Source organism: Emydura macquarii, unplaced genomic scaffold (assembly GCF_026122565.2).
Source record: "Emydura macquarii macquarii isolate MOO-44397 ecotype Brisbane River unplaced genomic scaffold, CSIRO-AGI_Emac_v2 contig_2676, whole genome shotgun sequence".
NCBI lineage: Eukaryota > Metazoa > Chordata > Testudines > Chelidae > Emydura > Emydura macquarii.
Window position 1 is genome coordinate 22,724,116 of NW_027132813.1, and position 23,156 is coordinate 22,747,271.

Consider the following 23,156-nt stretch of genomic DNA (forward strand, 5'->3'; position numbering starts at 1 on the left):
AGAAGGTACAATTCACTCCTTTCTTTTGTTCATAACTATCTTTTTTTTTAGTACATCTTCCATTTGTTTGTTTTCTTTATAATCTGTAGCTGCCCCTGGGAATCAGTGCTGAACTACTAGACAAGTACCATGACATGGAGCAAAATATACTCAGAATTCTTTCCTTGCAGTATTCTGGGCACGCTTCTGCTAGGAGACTGAAACTTAACGTTACCAGAATGTCCTTGCACTGCAAATACCGTGAAAATAGCAGTCTCTTGGTATTTCTGTTGACTCGTGTTCACCTCATGGTCATACTCAGACTGAACACGAATTGGGATTTAAAAAAAAAAAAAAAAGCCCAGACCTAGTCAGATATTGTATGGGTTGCCATAGACCAGCAAAACAGGGTAAGTGTCAACTTCCATGCTGAATTTCCTGCTTTTCTGAGGGCTTAACTCAGACATTTCATGTTGCTTTTCTGGAGTTTTTATTTTGTGGTTCAATGTATTTAAATTTAGAAAAAGCATATGTTTCAGCACACTAAGTTGGTTCAGGCTGGACACACCTTTGTTTTGTCAGGTGCTCATATGCCTACTGAATTAAACCCTCCATTCATCACACCAGCCCTTTGTGACATAGTTCAAGATGCTTGCCATGCTGGATTTCACATTCCTCTGGTAATCCCAGGGAAAATACTTTTTTAATTTTCTCCACCAAATAAATCACTTTGTATTTCATTGTAACAGGATGTTGGGGCTTCCTTATGAGACCTTGTCTGTAAATTGCAATTTCTCTGGTGCTTTGTGACAAATGCAGCAGCAGTAGAGCTTCCCGATGGCAGTTAATCAAGCAATTTGTGGCTGTTTTGAATGCTGGCAGAAGTGTGCTTTGCTTCTGATTTTTTTAAATAAATATTTACAGGAATCACAAGACTGTCTTGTTACTGTCCTTACCATGTGCTGTGTTTGTGGAGGTGAATAAATCTGGTTATGCTCTATTTAAACAGTTTGTGGCTAAGTGCCTTTCTAAGGTGTGCTTGTCTGTAGTTCCCACGCTCTGAAAAGGAAATGAACTGGTACACAAGATATTATTGTTAGTCATATCATTCTTCACTTCTCCTCTTGAATTGTTTTTTAAAGTTCTGGTTAGAGCGGGTCTGAAAAAGAGGGAGCAGTGTGAGGTTTCCTGACAATGTTTTTGTTTCAGCATGCTAGAGGCTGTTCAGAGCACTGGCAGATGAGAGAATTTTCCAGCTAAAATGAACTCCATTAGATTCAGTAAACTCTATTACATGTTACTGTTAGTAGGCAATTTTCTGATGCCGCAACAGGACAATCCAAAGGTCATTGTATAGACATTGAAAAAATTGGTGTACAGAAGCTATGGTTATATTTCAGCTGTAGCTGTTTATGAAGGTGGTGCAAAGCTTATCTTCAGGTACCAATATTGTGAGCTGACCATGTGCTGATCTGGTCCTCTGGTGTAAATTACAGCAGTTCGATAGCACACGTGTCTTGCACTCTAAGAATTTAATCTAGGAATTGTTGCAATTGGGGCTAGCTGATACTCCATTATTTTGAAACACCAAATTCCTTCCACCCCACAAAGTATTAATTTTGATTGCATGTTTTAGTCCTCTCTCCTTATCTCTTTATGTTGCATCACTACTTGGACTGTAAGCTCTTCAGGGCAAGGTGTGTGTCTTCCCAGGTCATGTGGACAGCACCTAGCACATTACAGGGAACTACAAATGCAAATTTATAGCCAGGATTTTCAAAAGTGGCTAGTCATTTCTGGGTGCTTCACTTTTTGGGGGGGCTCAGCTTGACACATTCAAGGGGTTTGGCTTTCAGAATGTGCTGAGCTCCTACCACCTGCAAATCAGGTCCTTTAGAAATCTGTCTAGCACCCCAAAATAAAGGTACCCAAAATTGCTAATCCCTCTACAATTTTGGCCTATAAAATAACTCCAGTGGGATCTCCTTACCTTTCTGAAAGCTCACCAATACTGCTGGAGCGTGATTGCTCCAATAGCACTGATTGTTGGACTTTCGTAAATTACATGACTTTGGGACTATATCTGCTAAGTGCAAGAAGCCAGATCAAGGGCTGAGAATGTATCCCTTCCTGACCCCCCCCCCCTTTTTTAAAGATGCCAGTAGATTGTAGTCTGTGTGCACCTCCTTGATAGCCAAACAAGTGTGAAGTCCTTAATATTCTGAGTGACTTACTCGAAGAGTATATTCCTGAATTCTGGGGGGGTCATATAATAGGCTTGTGACCATGGATGCTCGTCTTGTTCTAAGGGAGCATGCATTGAGCTCATTTTTAAAGGGCTTTTCTCTGCTAATGAAAGGAAAATACTCCAATTAAAAACCTCCACCCAGCTCCCACGTAAGGTGGAAAAAAGATAGTTCTAATTAATATAATTTAAATCCCTCCCTCACAAAAAAAAAGTACTAGCTCATTTTTTTTCAGCATTCTTTACTGCGGGTGCAAAAACCACCCAGCTTTGCTTTGCCTTTCTCATGCCTATATTGATCACAGGTTGCTATTCATGCCATAACAGATAGCCCAGGCAATTCTTGCTCAGTTTTACAAGTTGCGATATCTTTCATGGAATCCAGTCTATCAATTTCTTTTTTAAAGAATTGGCTGGGGGAGGAGGGAAGGGGAGGGAGCTTGTCACCAAGCTGCAATGTGTACTGCAATCATCATGTGAATTTTGAGTAAATCAGGCAGCTAGTACCTTGGGTTAATAACATAACAAAGGATCGCGGGGGTGGGGTGGACAAACACCAATATAGTTGGTATGAAGCAGTTGATAAAACCAGTCTATTAATTTGAAAGGGCCCAGAGCTAAAACTCTATAGGAGGCAGCCTTTTGCAGCTTCTGCTCTAAACAACTGAAATAAAGTACCTGTTCCATTGAAAAACATACCAATAACGTGCTTTTTTCACTCCTTATCTTAAGGATCCTCTTTAGGACAAAATGCACTAGGACACAGGAATTCAGAATACATCTGAAACTGAAGTGTATCTTCCCCTTATCCCATCAACTGGCATTGGGTTGTTGTGCCAGCATCCACCATCTTCATCTGTCTGAGGCAGCACTAAAGTTCATCTGCTTGCCATCTTTGATGCAATCCATCCACTGTTTCCCCTCAGGGTCTCCTTCCTACCACCCTATCCTGCCATACTATTGTTAGCAGGTCCTCTTCGTTCATCCTCTGCTTGTCTGAACTAGTGAAGTTGTGCTTACTGGGTTTTTGTCAGCCCCATCATGGACTTTGACTTCCATCCTAGCACTTTTCACTTCAGAATCACTCTTCATATAACTTCTCTTATGGCATGAAGACATCCCCCATTCAAACACCTGTAGGCATTGAACTTGCCACTTATCACCCATGCGTCCACACCATACAGCATTGTGGTGTGCACTACTCTTGGGCTTTTGGTCTCCATGGTGTATATTAGTCATACAATACCCCTGAGATGTTGTTCCACATTCTTCCAGCACTCCCCAAACTGGACTGTCTCTCTCATTCAAGCTTGCAGTCTTCTGTGACCCCAATGTCAAGGTTCTTGAGCTGGTCGGTCTACTTTAGTCTCACTCCATTAATCCCTGGCCAGCTTCCCTGTGGCACCTCTGCTGCCTCACATGACCTCGGTTTTAGTCATGCTTATTTTCATCCTATGCCAGCTTAGCTAGTCATGTCACTAATTTACTATTTCCTCTGGGTCTTCTTTGGAGGATGCCCTTATTGCCATGTTATCTGCATATAGCAACTTCTCCCCTTTTTCCATAGGGATCTACCTGCTGGCGTAGTCCATAAATATGATAAACAGCTGCAGTGTAGTCTGACTTCACTTCAAAGGGACTTGTCATTCCAAAGCATGTTTTGGCTCACTGTTTTGAGTGATCTATATAGGGCATTCACCATGGTTACTAAATCCTCAACCACTCTATTTCCTCAGCACTGAATTATATTGTTTGAAATGTAAAAGAACTACTGCTTGTTATTACCAAGTACACCCAAGTTGGATACAAACCATAAAATATACTTGCTGGAAGGTTGCAACAAAGCACCACTTTTATCTCTGAGTTCAGAATGATACCACACAAGAACCAAAACAAGCGTCTCAAAGTAGGCTGATCCCTAAGGCAGAAAGGCACAACTCAACCTACCTGGTTCTAGGCTGGCTCTCTGATTGACAAGCACCAGCTTACACACTTCCTTACAGATCCCCTTAGCCTGCAAGCATGACCAGAAAACACCTTGCAACTTAATGATAGCTTGTAATTTTAACTGTTTTCAGGATGTTCCACTGCTGTCCTCTTGTAGGACCCTCATGCTAATCAGGGCAGCTCATCAACTCTGGTTCAGTGCCTATTTGCCACTGACTCCAGTGGAACTACTTAAGTCTGCAGGTTCTGACCTGACTCCACAAATAATAGTTCAGTAGTTAGTTCAGTTCGTGATGTTCCCATGGATCTCATCAAGGGGAAAAAGGAAGTGCTTTTGTTTAAATAGATTAGTCAACAATATCAGGATATTTAATAGGGCCTCTGGGGGTGGAACTCCTGGACTGGAAAATCTTCTTTATTAACCTATTATATTGCAGATGAAAGAATACATGTCTACCTGGCGTCTATCCTAAATCACTGAGATACATGCATTATGGAAAGAGCAAAAATGTAAATTGTGTAGCACCTAGAGCAGTAATGCATGCTGCTATTAATCTACAGGGTGGGGGAAAAAGATGTAGAGCGTGACTCTCAACTGAGTGGGGGAAGGTACAAAAATGGAGCTTAGGATCTAGTTATTTATAGTTACCACTTGGACCTGTCACTTAAGTATTTCACAGCCATGCTGAAATATGGTGGGTAAAGCTATCAAAATATAAAATTAATAGGTACATTTTCCTGTCATTTCTTCTAAGAAAAATATCAGTAAATTTAGATTTCTCCATATCACTGCATTTTCAATCCCAGAGGGTAGCTATTTCATTGGGTTTCAAGTATTTCTATCAAATGGGATGGGGGTTATTTGGCTTTTGCTTGTTTTATTTAAAAGTAAAAACCCCTCAAATTTATATAAAAAACCCAGTCACAAAAACTCTTATCCATGAATTCCAATTAAAAAGTTAGAGATCAAGTAATTAATAGTACAATGGAATGACTTCAGGGATGGTTCCCCCCCCGCCTCAGTTTCCAAATTGTCTCCCAGTTTTATGCTTTGGGCTAGTGTTTACTTGAAATAATAACCAGTAAACCAAATATTAAGACAAATCTGTTTTGGTTTCTATCAGAGATCTTAAGTATTCTGGAGCAACTAGTGTTCATCATTAGAACTCCGTTGAAGTCAATGCTGAGGATCTGGCCTCTTGATTTTCTCCTCATAGAAGGGGCCCAACTATATCTATATAAAATATAGTGGGCACACATGGCCTGACTTTTTCAGACCCCGGCCTCATACGCCAGTTGGTGCAGGGACAAGGGGCACGCACAGCTATATGTGCATAAGTGGAAGCTGGACTGAAACCCGAGAGAAAATCAGGACGTTATCCTCAACCTTTTTTAAAACGAACTGGGCACAAATGTGTATTGCACACTAAACTCTAGTTAGACTGATGATGAATTGCTAAGAAAGCCAGAATATAAACCAATTAGGCCATTCTCAAGACCACTTTAAGATTAATAAGAATAGTAAATAAAATTGCTCTGCTTAAAGCAATTGTAGAAAAATTATACAAATATGCTTGTTTCTGTTACAAAAATATTTGACTATTAACCAGGCTGAAATTAATGCACCAACATAAGTGAAGAGCAAGAAGCTCAGGGACCTTCTTAGAGCCTGATCCTGAAAGGAGCTGAGCAACCACAACTCCCATTGACATCAAAAAGTGCTCTTTACTATAGTGATGGGCATCATATATGAAGACAGATGGAAGGAGGAATGATCTTGTAATTAACCCACGGTAGTGAGAATTGGCAGATCTGCATTCAGTTTCTGACTGTGTCATCGGTTCAGACCTTGGGCAAGTCTCTTAATCTCTGTACTTCAGTTCTCAATCTGTGAAATGAGGGTAATATTTCTCTGCCTCACAGGGGTGTTGCAAGGATAAATTTGTTGATTTATGCAGCATTCAGATACTACATTAATGGTACTACAATAGTAGTACCTAGACAATATTGGGATGAGGCTCATGGCAATTTAGGTAAAGAAATGTCTGGAACTCTTGTACTTTTTGTTGGAAATAATCTGTTTCCTAGGGATGAAAGATAATCTATGAATTGTATCCCCTTTAGAGTATGAGACTTATAGGTTCCCCTGTAAGTGATAAACTCTTATTACATGGAACAGACCAAGGAAGGTATAGTGAGAGAAGGCTGCAGTTGCAAAATTAGCCTTGGCACCCAATAAATATGAGCATTGAGAGAGAAGAGAATAAGACCAAACTTTATGGGAAAATATTGTGGTGTTAAAGGAAGTGTAGAGTTTCCATGAGAGAAAATATCTAGAGACAGCTTATGTTGTTGAGAATCAAGTAGTAAATGGTTGTACTGAGACTAACATAAGGGCAGTTTCCAATGCTAATTTATTGGACCATCGTGCTTCTTTATTTGATTCATCTGTGGTTCTCCCTAAGGACATTCATGGGAGGTTAGAACAAAATTTTAGTTTTTAGGAGAAAGTTAAATGAAACATCTCACTTCATGTTCATCAGCAGAAATAAAATATAGTTCACGCTGGGAGAAATTCAGTTGTCTGGAACGTCCGTTCACAGAAAAGACTGCAATTTAATAATTTCAGAATTAATCTAGTGTTTCTTGAGGTGTTTTGTCTGAACCATTGTTATAGCTTGGTTTGTATTGTATATCCAGGTCTGGAATTGATATGAACCACACAATCACATTATGCACAAACAAATATCATTTAAAGTGTGATTGTGTCTGGAACTTTGTATATGAATCAGAAGACCCTGTCTTGAGAATTTTATAAGTAAAACCAGTAATACGAATCCCTAGTTCTTACTCAGCTCTGTTACTCTGGAGATCTAAGTGCTTTCCGAGGAAGGGCAGTAATGTTATCCCCATTTTTCAGATAAGGAAACTGAGTCTCAGAGGTGAAATGATTTTCCCAAACTCATGTTGCAACCAAGTAGCAGAGCCGGAAAGAGAATCCGGGTCTCTTGAATCCTGAACTGTACTTTCTTCCCTAGGCAACATGGCCTCCATTGCTTAAGAGTATTGCTGTATCAAGATTTAGGAGAAGGAAAATGGGGAGGAAAGCTGAGTGGGCTGGAAGGTTACTGCTCTCACGCCCAAGTTCTGTAAGACACTGCACACAGTTTATGCTTACTGAATTCAGTGGGAGTTGATGGGGCGGGGGGTCAACAAACATAGGAGAGGTTAGCATCTTTTGTGCTCATGTCCCTGAGGAGGGTATTTTATCCCCACAAAGATCCAGACTGTGACTGACCTATGTAAGGGTATTCAGAGTGGGAAGAAACATGGGAGCCTGTTACATTTCTCAAAAAGACCAGGCACAACTTGCTTCCACGATCTCAAGAGAGTTCAGGATCAGCTTAGCTATCCCGTGCAGCTCCAGGGATGCATGTTGCCCTGAAGAGAATGGAACCACGAACCACCGTCCTGTGCGATCAGAGCAGCGTAAGCATACTTGAGGAACTGACTACACCACTAACTCCCTTATGCCCTGGAAAGCTGTGCATCGATAAGCTACAGTCTCTCCTGGAGTTTCTAATGGGCTAGTGCTGCTCTTAAACCCAGCTCAAACCTGACTGTGCCTAAAAGGCACAGCAGGGCTCATGGCAGGATTATAATTGGCATTTCATTGTATGTGGTTTAGTATAAGTCAATGAGACTCTTTGGACTAAATTTTTAGGGAGCTGGCACCAGTCCTCTGGTCACCCTGGCAAGCATAGGGAGTGTTTGCCTTTGCAGCACATCATGCAAAGGAAAGCACAAAGGGGCTTATTGGGGATACGGCCAAGATATTGTAACCACCATGGAATTTTCAGAGGTACCTGGGTGCATTGTTCCCAAAGGCTGCATGTCCATTGTATCAGAAAATGTGCCTCGAAGTCCCAGCAACAGGGAAGCAATCACTACCTGCTGCTTGGAATTAGACCTACTTTCCACTCAGGGATGAAACCAATAGACTTTGCAGCAGTTTGCTACCACTTAGCACTGTATCAGCAGTATTCTTGCACCTCATGTTGTAGCCAAGCTGAGGTTCAAGAAGATGGGGGAAAAATGAGGAGGAGGGCCACTGATCTTCTGGATGGCATAAGGCCTGACCATTTCAACATAAACTAACTTATGGCCTATATATTAAATTCCTTCATAAGACACAGGAGCTAGTCTTGCATAGATGCAAGAATGGGCTCATATGGTTGGCAGATTCCAGCTTCTCTCTCAACTCTCATGTGTGTACATTGTGTGTTCCCAATGTTAAATTGGCATATGTGTATATGATTTGTAAAGATCCGTCATGACAGCAGGTCTGTCTAGTATTTTTTGGACTCCCCAGTTCAATCTATGATAAGAGAGAGGTGCAAGCCACAAAATTAGGATCTGGAATTCCACCCAAAACTGGGTGTACATCGAGCCGGGATTTTGGTTTGGCCCATTATAAATAAGTGGGTTATTTGCAAAATTTGAATCCATGTCAAAACCAAATTTCACAATTCCAAATTATTTGGCTGTTTCGGTCCCTCAGAAATGAATTCAGCAAAAAAGTTCTTTTCCTGAAAGAAAGGTTTAGATATTATGATGAATCGTATGGAAATCTGTTAGGATACAGCAGTCCTGCCTGCAGGCTTGCAGGGATTAACAAGTTTTTAGCTATCTCACCAGTAAAGTAGATCAAATTAAACTTTTACCAGATACGCATCAATTACTGTCTGTGCAAATAAAGAATGAGATCTATATTTATCTCATCTCCTGAAGGACTCCCGGTGGAAATATAGATCACTCATGTTTATGAAATCCTCACATAGGATCCAGTAGAGTGCGAATGGAGAGAGAGAGAGGGTGGATAAAATTTGTTGGCATTAACCATGGCTATTTTGATGGTGAAGTAATTTGCTGCTTAGACTGTTCCCGGATATTTTTTTAGGTAAGTCATGCTCTTGCCAGCTGTTGAATCGTGCAGAGAGGTTTTTTCATAGCTTTATTCTGTTTAGTTAGTACTTGTTGATTATTTGCTGTTAGGATCTTTCTCTTTTTTTTTAATTCACAATGGGAGTTAGTAGGATCAGCAGCAGTAACCGTTCAAAAAAGTTGTGACATTTTTTTTTTTTTCAAATGTACACGAACTATTCTCTAGCGCCAATCAACAAAACATACAGAATTAATGCTTTGTCATCTTAGCTATTAGGCTTCTTATGAAGAGATGATTGAATTTTTTTATTACATGGGTGACTAGGATTAAGGAAAGGGTTTAGTTCTATGATGTGGTTGTGGAATGTGTGGTGCAGTTTTGAAGGGGGAGTACAAAGTTAGTTTTAAGACACTTCTGTCCCCCAATCCTAGGTCCATCTGTTCAGAGGGTTGTTGGTTTTTTAATGTGTGGGGTGGGGGAAAGGGAGAGGTAAAAGAGTGATGAGTGGGGAATGGCTGGAGCTGGGGCATAATGGTGGATGAGGTCAGACTACATAAATGATTCCTTCTAGACTTCAAATCTATGAAAAGAAGACAAAGGACAATCTCAGCTCATCACCTTCCTAGCCATGGGCCATCTGCTGAGTTTTCTTTGCATCAAGGCAGAGATAGGAGTAGCAAAAGCTATTAATAAAACAATAACTCCTCAGTTGTTGCGTGACAGAGTTGAAGAGCCATTATCTGTGAGTGCAAAGCAGCTAGTATCCATCAGCCATTGCTTATTCTTTCGGTCCCAAGATCTGGCAACATCTAGTTCTGACTAGGGAATGTTTCATATTTTCTCTGCTATTACAATATTAACTTAGTTTCACTTTATTTTTTAAATCTAGAGTTTTCATTTAGTGAGGAGGAAATAAATGATTTAGCTATGGATAAAAACCAGGAACCTGGCAGTGAATCAGGTACTTTGCCAACTGACCTAGCTTGAAAAAATATAGCTTCATTGCCAAGGAAAAAGCAGCTCATTTACAAAAGTGGGAAGAAAAGGATGGGGGTGGAGAGAAGTATGAAATATGGGTGCCCAGTGTAATTTTGGCCTGCATGTAAATAACACCTTAAAATTGATTTGCAATCAATTTTTAGCCTTTTGATAGTGTTAGCTGTTACCTTGATCATAACTTTTATGTCTTGGATATCTTCTTTCCCTTTCTTTCTGCCTCTCTTCCCCCTCCCCAAAAGAGAGAACTCCTTGGTACTTTTAAAAAGTAACTGCATATAAAACACTTGGCTAGCCAAACACAGCTTTATACTATATTCTGAAGGTGGAAAAACTCAGGATTAAAATGTAATAATATAACCCACCCATCATTTGAATTGCCACACGGGTTTTATTTTTTATTTAAAAATTCTGACTTTTTAATATATGGGGAATAGTTCCATTAATTAGTACTAATGGCTAAGAAATGTCTTGTGAATTATTGCATTTTTTTTTTTCAGTCAAATGACATAAGTGGCCTGACTTCAGCACCTGGCTTCTATTTTTGCAAAAGCAAAGCTAGATAGATTTTTGCAATGAAAGCTCGAACACTTGCAGCCATTAGGGCTGATATTCTGGCCCTAGGGCAAGCCCCCATTGACTTCAATACAGCCCCCATTGACTTCAATACGGCCCTCAAATTTTCATAGCATGTGTCTGCGACTGCTAAGTTTGGGCATATGAATAGGTACAGTTTGAGGCTAGAAGGGGCCAGCAGATCATCTAGTCCAACCTACTGCATATTATAGGTCTATGCTAAGCCCACAAACTTTAGTTCAGGAGTCAGCAATCTTTGGAAAGTGGCATGCTGTTAGAGTATCTGCATTTCTCACAAGAATGGAGTCCATAGTAGTTATAAACAAAGACCAGAAATAATACAAACAATTGTCCCATCCCAGACTTTAAATAATAAGGAGGTTTCAATTAAAACAGAGTAAGCCTGGTGTTACTACTGTAACACTCATCCTTCCTTGCCCTATCACCACCATGCAACTCGTTACCCCCACTTGTCACATGATGTAGAACATCTGACCATGGCTCTTGTAGGGGGAAAACTACCTGTCTGTGTGTGCTGTAAATTACCTATCACGCTTCTTTGCTTTGTGGCAATATAAAATATAAATAATTATAACTACAGTAGTGTAACTAGTTTGTTACTAAGAACCCAAAAAGTCTGAAAATGTTGCCAAACTTGCTAGAATATTTCTACTTGTGGAAATAACTAGGAAGTGTCAAAACTAGACCATGGTCCCACCTGATTAGTGACATGCATCACATCTATTTCAAAGCATTCTGTATCCTTAATAGAAAAATCCTTATGCTCATGTCAAGTACTTTTCTCTGGGGATGGAAGATACCAAATGTTCTGCCACTGACTTCTTTAAATGCCCTCATTTCTCAATGGGGAGTTTGACAGATTAAAGCTAGCTGAATTGCACTTGGGTCTGAAGATGCCAACATCAGTTATTTTGTATCCAGACTTTCTTTTTTTATAGGGATTTTTTAAAGCTGTCTTAATGATTCTGGAGTCTATAAAAACAAATGACCACAAATTACTTTTACAAATGGCTTTTTACTGCTTAATGGCCCTATAGAAAAATGTCAGCCTTTTGAAATAGAGCATTGAACCATCCAGCAAACACAGTACCTAACTTATGGGTAATTCAAAAAACATGATGAAAAGTGTTTTTTTGCAAAGCAGCTATATGAAACATGTTGGTTTTATGCCTGGCATTACAATGTGGGACTCAACAACACATCGTCTTAACCCAATTAGTTGATCCATCAGATGTGGAATTCTTTGCTTCAGAAGGCAAGACAAACAAGTCAGCAATACATAGGAAACAAATGAGTTGCGTGATTGCGGATGTTTTCATGGCCAAGTGACCGATATCAAGCCACCTGGGCCCCTAAATTCTGGCCCCATTGCACAGTCTGAGTCAAATGGACTGCTCAGCTAGGGAGGTTGGGGGGTGATGTAACTCAAGGAGGAAGAGACTTTATGGTTCCCCAGTCACGACTGCAGCTTCAGACCTGCAGCAGCACCAGCAGCTGCTGCACTCAGTTACAAGGGAGGCTTGCTTCAGAGATCCCTAGCACGGATGCCAGTATCCTGGGGCACAGGCTGCTGCTGTAGAGCTGTGCTGACTGGTGCAGATTCCCAATATCCTGCTCTACCTTTGCCCCTGGAGCCTTAGCCAGAGCCCATTGAAGTCTGGAAAGACTCCAGGTGATTTCATTGACTTTGGATTAAGCCTCTGGTGCAGCAAAACCACACCCGCTCTGTTACGTTCGGGGTCTTCTGTGACTGAGGAAAGATGTGGTGCGTGGCATGCTTTGAATTTCTCCTTTACTAACCCAAAAGGTCAGAAGCATTTTTTTGTTCTAAATCTCCACTTCGTAACCTGATTGGGGCAGTTTCCTGCTTTGTGCTTACTTGGGCTATAAGTGGGCTCCACACGGGAGCTATGCAAGGATTTTAGGGGGGACAGAATCCCACCTCTAACCTGGAGGCTGCATATGAGGCATCAAGTAGTCTCTCCAACGGGATCCCCCCTGCTATAGATCCACTGGCTGGGCCTGTCTCCTCCCTTCAGACCGCCTGTGGAGCTGCACTCCACAGTGTGCAGGGAGCAAACAGATTCCCTGAGTGGCCAATGTGACCTGCAAGCTTCCACATAAATTATGGAATGAAGTTCTGCTATCTGTGACCTGCAGAATGTGGCTCTATAAGGGCTAATATTTGCACGACACTGACTTAAAAAGTGGAGAATATTTGTTTTATCCTTTTGTTTTCATGCTATCCTTCCAACCTGCAAATCAGTATGTCCAAAAAAGGCCTGGAAAGATCCACCTGCACACCAAAATATCCTGCCCTAACTAAAAGTGAATGGAGAGGATGAATCTGTCTCATAGGTTTATAGGTTTTAATCACAATGACTTGCTATTACTTTAAAATAGGTCTGTTTCTGCACTAGGGCTGCAGAATTAAAGCAGCAGCTGGCATGCTTGAAAATGCAGGGCTAAAAATGATGGTAAAGAGAGTGTTTAGCAAACACACTTATCTTCCTTTGCCTTCCACCTCCAAGTTCCAGAATCCCCTAGTTCCTGTTTTTGCTTTGGTTCACAGAGGCTTTCATAAAGTCGAAGTCCAATGCAAAATGACTATTTTTCATTATACCAATTTTAAACTGAGTGAGTAAGTATAAGGCAAGACCAGACCACTCAGGGATGATGATATAAGAAACACAAGCCTCTTTTTCTCGCTCACAGCCAGATGATGCAGTCAGATACTCAGCCAAACTCAAAGGAGCAAGATGAGCCAGATGTTGAGTGTATAGGGCTTTGTTTGCCAACATCCAAGTCTCTGGTGAATATTTCATTGCAGCTAGGATTGCTGTATCAACTACCATTCTACTTCATGTTGGCTTATTTAAACTTACATCTTCTAAAATGGGGGGCGGGGGGGGAAGAGCACACATTCACGTAGAAAATATTTGCATTGTTTTGCAGCTGTATCAGAAATAACCATGAAACAATAAACAACCAGCTGATTCCACATAATGCCAGCAAGGGAAATATTTCTTGCCAGAACTTTTTATTAGCTGTGTTCCAGTGTTTATAAAGTAGATCACTTATTTATATGTTATGGGTGTTGGCTTTATGATTGTTCCAGGAAGATTTACACGTACATCTAGGGAGCCATTTTCCTTTTGATGTTACTGAGATTTATGTAGGAAGGCGGGAAAAAGACCCTCCGACTATAACTGATCTTAATAAATAATCCTGAAACTAGTGCTTTGTGCTGCTGCTGCTTTGAAGTAATTAACTATTTTTCCCCTTTATTGCACTGTAAACTCTTCTGATTGGTTCTAATTGGCATTTCTCTTGCCAGCGGAGCTATGTGCAGAGTAACAGAAATGTACTCCAAGAGTGGGCAAATCACAGCTTCTGATTCGCTTTGCTGCCTCCACTGCAAACAAATGGGTCAGGCTTTCCCTGGTCCCGACTGACAGCAGGTACTCAACCCCAAAACATGGCCCATCTTCTGTAAATTTTAGCTATTGTGTCAAGCGTGGTGAATTGTTCCAGCTGCCTAGCTTTGTGCTATGCTGCATTCAGACAGAGAGCAATGAAACACGACCTATGATCTGAGTGCCACAATCAGGCCCCATTCATTTCCTGTGGGCCTCAGTCTCATCTTAAACTACTAGTGTAATTTTATTGACTTTAGTGGCGCTATGCCTGGAGCTAGATTCTGTGCCACCTGAGAGGTAGAGCATAGAAAGTACAGGCCAAAGGAAGGGGTCCAAGGTGGCTTTAAGTCTGGATTCTACTTGTACCAGGGCTGCTGCGACCTCCAGGATGTTTTAGATGAATCTTCGGAAGGGTTTAGGGCCTGCACCTGGGGACAGATTTTCAAAAGAGCTCAATCAGTGGGTACAAGCTGAACTCTTTTAAAATACACACTTAAGGGCAGTTTTTCTTAACTTTTTTGATAGCAGGGAGATCTCAGGGACCAGTGCCAGCCCATGGCCCAGTTGTTGAGAAACACTATCATAGAGTAACCGTAGAGGTTGCTCTAATGCAGGGGTGGGGAACCTCCGGCCCGCGAAAGAATTTGATCCGGCCCACGGGCGGGCGGGAAGTGTGCGCCGCCGAAACCCTGCCGCCGAAACCCTGCCGCCGTCTGCCCGTTTTCGGCGGCGGGTGGAGTCCGGAGGCGGTTACTGCCCCACGGAACCCTGCGGACACTGCAAAACCGCGCCGCCGAAAAGGCGGAAACGGCGGCGGCATTTCGGCGGCGGGCACCGCCCCACACATAACTGTGCCACCGCCGAATCTCCCCCCTGCCGCCGAATCCCCGCTCGCTGCCAGGGCCACCATCAGGCCCTTGGCAACAAAAAGGTTCACCATCAGGCCCTTGGCAACAAAAAGGTTCCCCACCCCTGGTCTAATGTATGGCATTCTCCTCCTGTCCGCTCCTCTCTTGGCTACTCTGGAGCTGAGAATGGCTGTTACACTCTGCACCCCACCCCTATCCCCAGAACGGATTGATGCTGGGGTGCTGCAAGGGGGGGCTGGGATGGCAGTATAAGGATATAAAAGGCATCTCTATGCTGCTCCTTTCAGTTGTAAGGGACTTCTGAGCTAAGGTAGACACTGTCTGCTTCCTGGAAGAATGTAAAACCAGGAGTGGGGACAGCTTCTTTAATTTAGTCACTAGGGTTGGTCACCCTTACAAATTTGGTGTGTTGTCCTCCTCCCCCCTCCCGCCCCCAGATCGATTGAGCAGCAGTGGAGACACACTCAATCGATCCGGAAGTCAATGTAAAGAACCACCTCCACAAAAAACATTTCCCACTGGCGCAGTGCAGTGGCAATGGCGTGCTAAAGGGAAGTTATGAAGTCAACGGGAATTAAGCAAGCTATGCAGAGTAGCTTGCGTTATTCCCATTGACGGCCGCTGAATTTTTCTGGCAGTAGTGATCTGCCCCCTTCTCCCCCTGAGAAGAGGCTTCAAAGAATTAAGGCAGGTCCTTGGTAGCAGGTCCTGGCTTCTAGAAATCAGTCCTCTGAGAAGTACATTCCTGTGAGACTGGAAACAATCAGAAAATGGTGGTAGCTGCACCTCTTTGTGGGAGCTTTTTACTAAATGCCAGCTCCAAAGGAAATGTTTACTGCCTCTCCTTTGGAAAGATGTGGTGTTATGTGGATTCTGGAAGGTTTGCTTGAGCAATATTATTGCTCTTAATCCACACCATGTAAAGTACACCCAGATGACATGGGAATGCCATTAATAACTACATTAATGTATACCCTCTTGGGATCTGACTAAAATAGATTTTCCCTTTACTCTGTGATACAGACAGAAGGGTATGCAAGCACTCGGTATTCAGGTTTATGAACCACTGCACAACATGGAAATAGTACCATTCTGCAGTTAGCTAGCAAGGAATATTTTACCTTCTTCTGATGCAACTTTTGCAGTGAGACGCATCAAGGTGATGACTGAAGGGGAAGAAACAGTGTGTCTCCTGTTCAGTAAAAGTACCAATCTTGCATGCCTTGCCTAGACCTGACTCGTGTTTTGAGCCCACCTGGGGGCATTGCTGACTGGGCCTTCGTGGAGGAGCCGGTCTCCACTGTCGCAGGCAGCTTTAACATCCTGGTCGGCTGCACCAACTCCAGCACAGGCCTGCCGGTGCCCGAGGACTCCCGCTACAAGGGCAGCAAGTGTCCTCCCGGCCCTTCCACCCCCATGCTGGGCTTTTTTAATACAAATTAACCGTTGATTACATGTTAAAAAACAGAACATCAATATAGGAAGACTACAAAGCACAAAAATAAGTACCTGGTCCAACACTGCCATATTACTTTACTATATGTTAATCATCAAGTTGTTCTGTCACCAAAATAGTGTTTGTTTACTCTCTTTCAGTAAAGAGAAGCAAAATTAGTGATGTCCTCCAGGAACGTATTCAAAAGTCTCCTTATTCTCCTCTCCTCTGTGCAGGATTCCAGCAAGGAACACAAGCAGTTTGCAGGGAGTGAAAATCTCAAACTCACCATTTGAATTTTCAATGAAATGTATCCCTCTCAGATCACTATGCATTCCTCCGTATCCACTCACACCTCTTTCCCAGATTGCTCAGACCACTTCTTTGGAAGTACATTCTCCCTGTCTTGCATTTCCCCATCAACTTCAGCTGCAGTCAAAGGCAATTTTCAAATGCTGCAGTCAAAGGCAATTTTCAAATGCTGCAATCAAAGGCAATTTTCAAAACTGATGCCACTTTTACTCGCAGGGTTTCCGGTGGTAACTAGAGGAGCAAATTCATAGTTGGAGATCAAAAGCAGACTACTGTATATTTTGCTGATATCAAGTAGATAGGCAAGAGCCAGTTTTGCATTGAGCTACATCGTGTGTCCAAGACTTATGCTGTTGCTCAAGTGTGCACACAGTAATAGCAGCAGTGACCATCCTTCTGGAAGTGTTGAAATGCCAACTGTAGTCACAGGACTAGCTTCTCCTCCACATTTAATTTTGCTAGTTTCATAGCTGCAGTTCATTTCACTGGAAATTCCCCAGCTGGAGTGTGAGAGATACTATTATGGAAATAAATGTTCCTGGTCCAACACAGGCCCTACAGTTGCTTATTCATATAGACCTGAATGCCACACCACTTAAGTCACTAGGAGTGTTGACCCTGAATTTAGTGGCACAAATTCAGGCCAATAGGCCCCAAATCTTCAGCCCTTATCCGAGCTTTTGGTGAGACTACTTTGTGTGAGTAAATTCCATGAAATGCAAGGGTTACAGAATTGTGCCTGCAGTATTTACAGTATGTCCAGCCTGCCCCTGGACGAAATTCCCTAGTGGTGTAAGCAAGTACTGCTCCATTAAGGTGCCTATCTCAACCAGTGGTATAGCTGATCTCCACAATAGTCACTACCTTGCATACGGCTTGTATGGTAAAAGGTTCGCACACAACAGCGGAGGTAAATACAACTCTGCAGCAAGCATTAGCAAAAGTCATTGTCTCAGTTGCAGCTGAAACTTGTTCAGTACAATGAGGTCTGTGGTCTATCATCAGGGAGCCCATTAGGGCCTCCTTTTCCCCTCCATGCCGGTTTCATTTTAGTGATACTTTGTCTAAGTTCAATTAATTGCTAGTGAACATATAATTATGGGCTACTATGACATCTGCCACTGTAAATTAATAAAGACTAAAAAGCAGTAAAAGCCTAAGACAATTAAAGTACTACTTCTATATGTTAAACATTTGCTTTTATAGGTGGGATTATCAAAAGCACCTATGTGATTTAGGATCTCTATAAATCATTGACTTCCAATGGACTCCCTGCACTGTCATGTAGACACTTTTGAAAATCCCACCCCATATCCTTATTACATATAGAAAATAACATTCAAAGAATGCTATTTGCAAAGCTAAGTACTCAAAAGTTAGCAAATGCCAGAATTAAGGTTGTCCGTGCAACTGAGACTTTCAAAAGCTCACAATTTGGCCAAATTTGAACAGATTTTCATGGGGATTGAAAAAAGCATGTCTTCAACACTATGGCAATGGCACTGGCAAATTTCAAATCCTCACTGAAAATCATGAATTAGTTTCTCAGTGGAAAAAATTGTAAGAATTTTTTAAAGGGGACAGAAAAACACATTTTTCTTTAACTTTGTTCTGAGAAATGATTGAATGGTCTTTGCTGAAGTTTATCAGGTATCTGCCTTAGGTAAAATTTTTCTAACACTGAAAAATTTCATCTTGAATGGTTAGTTTGGCAAAGTTATAAGCAACTGAAATGAGGTCCTTTTAAAATGGGCCATGTTGGGCAACCTTAACTACAGATGGGGCTACCACCTGTGTGTATAGTATCAATGTAAGTTACAAAGCCATCTACAGCTTAGAAAATTAAAGACATTCTTTCTATACCTGCTTTTGAAAAGAATCGCTCAGGGTTTCATTTTGTATAGTAAATAAAATGTAGCATTTCCTGTTCCTCCTTCATATCATATAAATGTGGTGGTGTGACAATAAAATTATGGAAGGATCAGATTGGAATGCACTTCTGTTGAAAAAGGTTTGGATACCATGCAGGTTTCTTTAAAGAGAATATTGTCCTGGAAATGGAAATATTTTTACAACATCCTTTCAACACCCATGACAAAGATCTGAAAAAGCATCCGGACGTAAACTAAGGCAATAAAGGTAGTTGACAGTTAGAAAGGAGGAAATGATGTTGGTTTGTTCTGGAGGAGAAAGAGAGTTTATTAAATCTTTAAAAACATGAAGTAAAGGAACATCATGAAGTTGATGATAAATTGCGCTATTGTTAGGAGGAGACCCTGGCCACCAGATCTGTGTCAGACTTCTGTCCCAAGGAACACTTTCTGCTTTTCCATGATCAGTTTCCCAGATTTAGTAGATTTTAAAAGTTCCCAGAAAAGCCCATTTGTGTGCTGTAACTTGTGCTGTATGCTTTAAATGTTTTGGGTGTACAAGTGGCTTGGTCTAGAAATAGGAAGTGGTTATTCTTTCACCCCAAATGTATAGTTCTCTTCTGGGAGTCACTCCTTTCACCCTTCAGTCATTTTATTTCTTCTCTCTGTCTCCTGCCCTCGAAAGTACATTTGAGCTTATTTCTCATAAAATCACTGTTGTTTTGCTCCTGATCCCGAACTTTTATTGCTGCCCATAGTGCCCTCTCTCATGTCTTCTCTTGTTGCTCCAGGGTTAATAGATTTATAAATTGAGATATTCTGGCATCAACACAACATTCTCATCACTATGACCTTCACTTCCTCACACCCAATTTCAGTCCCTTGGCTCGCTCTCTTTGGAAGAGAGTAAGTTTTATGTTTTCCATACACAGAGAGAAACCATGTACTTTTTGTCCAAATACTGTATTTAAGGGAAAATAAAGAACAAAAGTAAAGCCACCAGGGGAAAGGATACTGTGCATTATTTCTAATAGGCAATATCTGAACTGGGTGACAAGTGGCAGCAGCCTCCAGTAAGCTCCTAGAAATTTTTCAAGGTGCACTACACACACAACAATTATAATTATGTAGCTGCATATCCCAAAAAGTGGTGGCTCACATGGAATGTCATTCCATTGCACTTCAATCACCTTTAGTACTGGACACCCCCCTTCCTCCCTCGAAGGAGTCAGATGCAATTGGAATCAATATGATTCTACTGTGTGGAAGGGGCAAGGAGTTTACATAGGGATTCTGCACCTACTATGCACTGTGGCTCTGCTTGTGGGGCCTCCCTAAGGCCTAGTCTGTTAGGGGACAAAGGAGAGTTGGAAGGCAAGGAACGATCATGCAGATCTACCATTCGTCCTCTATGGAGGAAGGCTGCTGAGGAGCCACGGAGTCTGCTTTGCCAGGGATTTCAGTAAGGATTGTGTTGCTGCTCTATTGCCACTCCTTGGTGTCACGGGGGAGAGAAGTGATTCCTTCCCTCCCCAGCCCCCGTAGAATTCCCCTGTGCACAGCCAAGTTACTTGGCTTTATGCAGTGGCATTAGGGCTTCAGCCGAAGGCAAAGCAAAACTTCGACTGGGATCTCTAATTATGTTCTGTAGGGGTCAATGACATTGTGGGCTCCAACTGACCTTAATTTTGTGGGTACAAAAACAGATGCTTCCCCTTTATATGAAACCGAAATTGAACACCAGGGTTAAAGTGATGGATGTGGGGCTGGGAACAGGGAGCAGAAGGGTGCTCCTCCTGGCTTGAGTAAGTACTGCGTCCCCACAGCTTCCCTCCTCCTTTAGTTGGTGCAGTGAGAGCTCTTCCTCCTGTTCTAATCCACGTAACCACGGGCTAGTGCATTTTTCATTCAGTCCAAGTGATAGTAACAGACTTTGATCAAAAGAAGTGAAGGCTGTGAAATTCCGTCATCTGTTAGTAGAAAGGGGGCTCTTGGCTTTCCTTGAAAAAGGTGCTCTCAGGGTTGATGTTATTTAAATGTATGTTTCTCTCTTAAAATGTTTCCTTGGTATTTTGTTTTCCTATTAATTATCCCCCGAAGGGAGGGCTGCAGTAGTATTCAGGCCTCTCTGGCATTCTAGCAGCAACATAATCAGAATTCTGGGTGTGGCTTGTCTGCCAGACTCATGCGTGTTGCACATCCATTTGCCGTCATCTATCCCCTATCTTTATCTTGGAGAATTAACGAAGTACTGATATGGACTCGATTCCCACTCAGGCTCATGGGGCCTAATCCAAAGCCTAGTGATGTCATTGCAAAGTTTCTTGTTGGCTGCAATGGGCTTTGGTTGAGGCCCTTGGAAAGCAGGCTCCTTGTCCATTGCAGTCTTCTCTTAGCAGGTAGGAACAAACCTGGTAAAGAAAATAATGTAACTTTGTGATTCATTAACACACGACTGCAGTGAATTCTACCACCTAGGTTACCTATACCTGTCACATGGCTAGGAGCTTTGACATACTTCTGCAGTGAAGGTTGGTAAATTAATTGTGGCAGGAGAATGTATAGATATACTTTAAAACAATTTAAAATCATATTTTGTGAATTAAGGACCTGATTCTGCTCTCGGATAAACCAGTTTCTCATTAGTACAAGTCTATTGGCTTCAATGGAGTTACTTCAATGGACTTTAGACTGGTACAAGTGAAAGGCTGTAAAATTTTCTAGAAAATAGCACAGTTCTTACAGAGGATGACACAATGAATGAAAGACTAAGTTGGATAATACAATGCTGAGGCTACGCTATACCAGTGATAAATTATAAAAGCTGTAGAACAATATACAATTTAAAGATGTACCAGACTGGTTTTTTCTTTGATTTCTAGCTTTTGCCAACTGCTCTATAGTCACTATCAAAACCTTTAGTAAACCATTTATACAATCTCAGAACAAAATATCTCTTTAAACCCAGAGGTAAAAATTGGGGGGCCTGTTAGCCTTGATAGTGTCCCTTTGAAATGAGATTTCATTATGCAGTTTATTCCCCAGAAACAGGCTGTCAGGATGTCATGATGATTGCAGGCCTCCCAAGTGCTTTCAGAGCTAACGTGGCAGGAAAACAGCATAGTTTTATAATTTGCAGAAGTCAAATGACCTTCTAGAATTCACACCTATTTAAAGACCGTTGCTATAGGATGGAGGAACGCTACAAATACCTGTACCTCTTCCAATCAACACATTCCCTCTCTCCTTTTGAGACTGCAATGTATCCCTGCATTATGACCTCCATCAGCTGCAAAAGTGAGCTGAAACTTTGCAGAAACTAAACTCCTACTGTCAAATGGATTTAATACAAATCCCTAATAAATCCAAGCACTATAACATGCATTAGAATAAAAAGAAAAGAGTATTTTATAATAAAATTAATTTTATTGCTGCACCAAAGTGTCATGTGATCAGCCACTGGGACAAGAACAGACTTGGCCAGCCCTTCTGCCCTAATAAGAGAATTTTTCTGCAAGTTGTTTTTAATGGAGTTTTGTGAGTGCTTCTAAGGGGTGTTGCTGTTTCTTATTTGGCATGTAGAAGTTCAAAGTAGGAAAGGTATTAATAAGAAATGTGGAAAGGGTCCGCATGTTTGTTTACTTTTACTTGTACATATCAGCAAGCCATCACATGAATGGGAAACCACAACTGCTGAAGTTAAGTCAAGAAATTTGATTTTACTTTCAACTGATATTGTTGTTCTAACATTGTGTGTGTGTAATGCCATAACTAGCTTTGTGCCAGCACTTCCATTATAAACCTTTCCCACCCTCCTGGGATTTATAATTGTTTTATAATTCTCCTCCTGGTTGAAACTTGCTATACAAAGTCTCAGCCCAACGGATAACTTTTCTGCTGCTGCTTTTTTCTCTAATGAAAAGGTTTTAAATTTATCTAGAACATATTTTCAATTTTTAAAACTCAGAAGTGACAAATGTACAACCTGCGGAATGGGTCTGGCTGCATGAGGTGTTTACATGGCCTGTGTGAAATTTTCAGAGGATGCAGAATCTATTGGAGAAAAGGAACTTTCTAGCCATCATGATTGTGGGAGGTGGCGAGGATGACAACAACAACAACAAAAAAATCCCTTTAAATATATGCCACAAATGTAAAAATACATCTGCCTTAGTCTGTAGACAGGTTGAAACAGTGATGGTGAGAAGTATGAATTTTCCCACCTACCATTTTCAATGTCATTGCACATTTTAAAGCACGGTAGCAATTAACTCTTTCATTCCTTATTTGAGGGGTAGAATTAAGAAGAGAGTTGGTAGTGGAGCCCATGTATGGAAGTGGGGTGCAGGGAGGGAACTGCAGAAAGGAGAAAGCAGAAGGCCCACAAGGATAGGGGAAAAAGGAAAGAAACAGAGAAAGGAGAATGGGGAAGGAAGGAGAAGAAATAGTGCTGATTCTAAAAGTGAGCATATTTGTGAATGTGGTGATTAGATACTGGGCAAATAATTAAAAGTTCAGTTAAAATGTAAAGGCCTGATTCT

General features: G+C 41.5%; 1 long non-coding RNA gene across 2 annotated transcripts in view; it reads left to right on the plus strand.

Annotated features, from left to right (window-relative positions):
• The window catches only part of LOC137164290 (uncharacterized), an 84,674-nt gene extending 67,831 nt beyond the window's left edge, over positions 1-16,843 (plus strand). For both annotated transcript variants that reach the window (XR_010922988.1, XR_010922987.1), the window contains 2 exons: positions 14,047-14,170; positions 16,594-16,843. This is a non-coding gene — a long non-coding RNA (uncharacterized lncRNA). The remainder of the gene's footprint in view (positions 1-14,046; positions 14,171-16,593) is intronic.
• Positions 16,844-23,156: the final 6,313 nt, after the last annotated feature.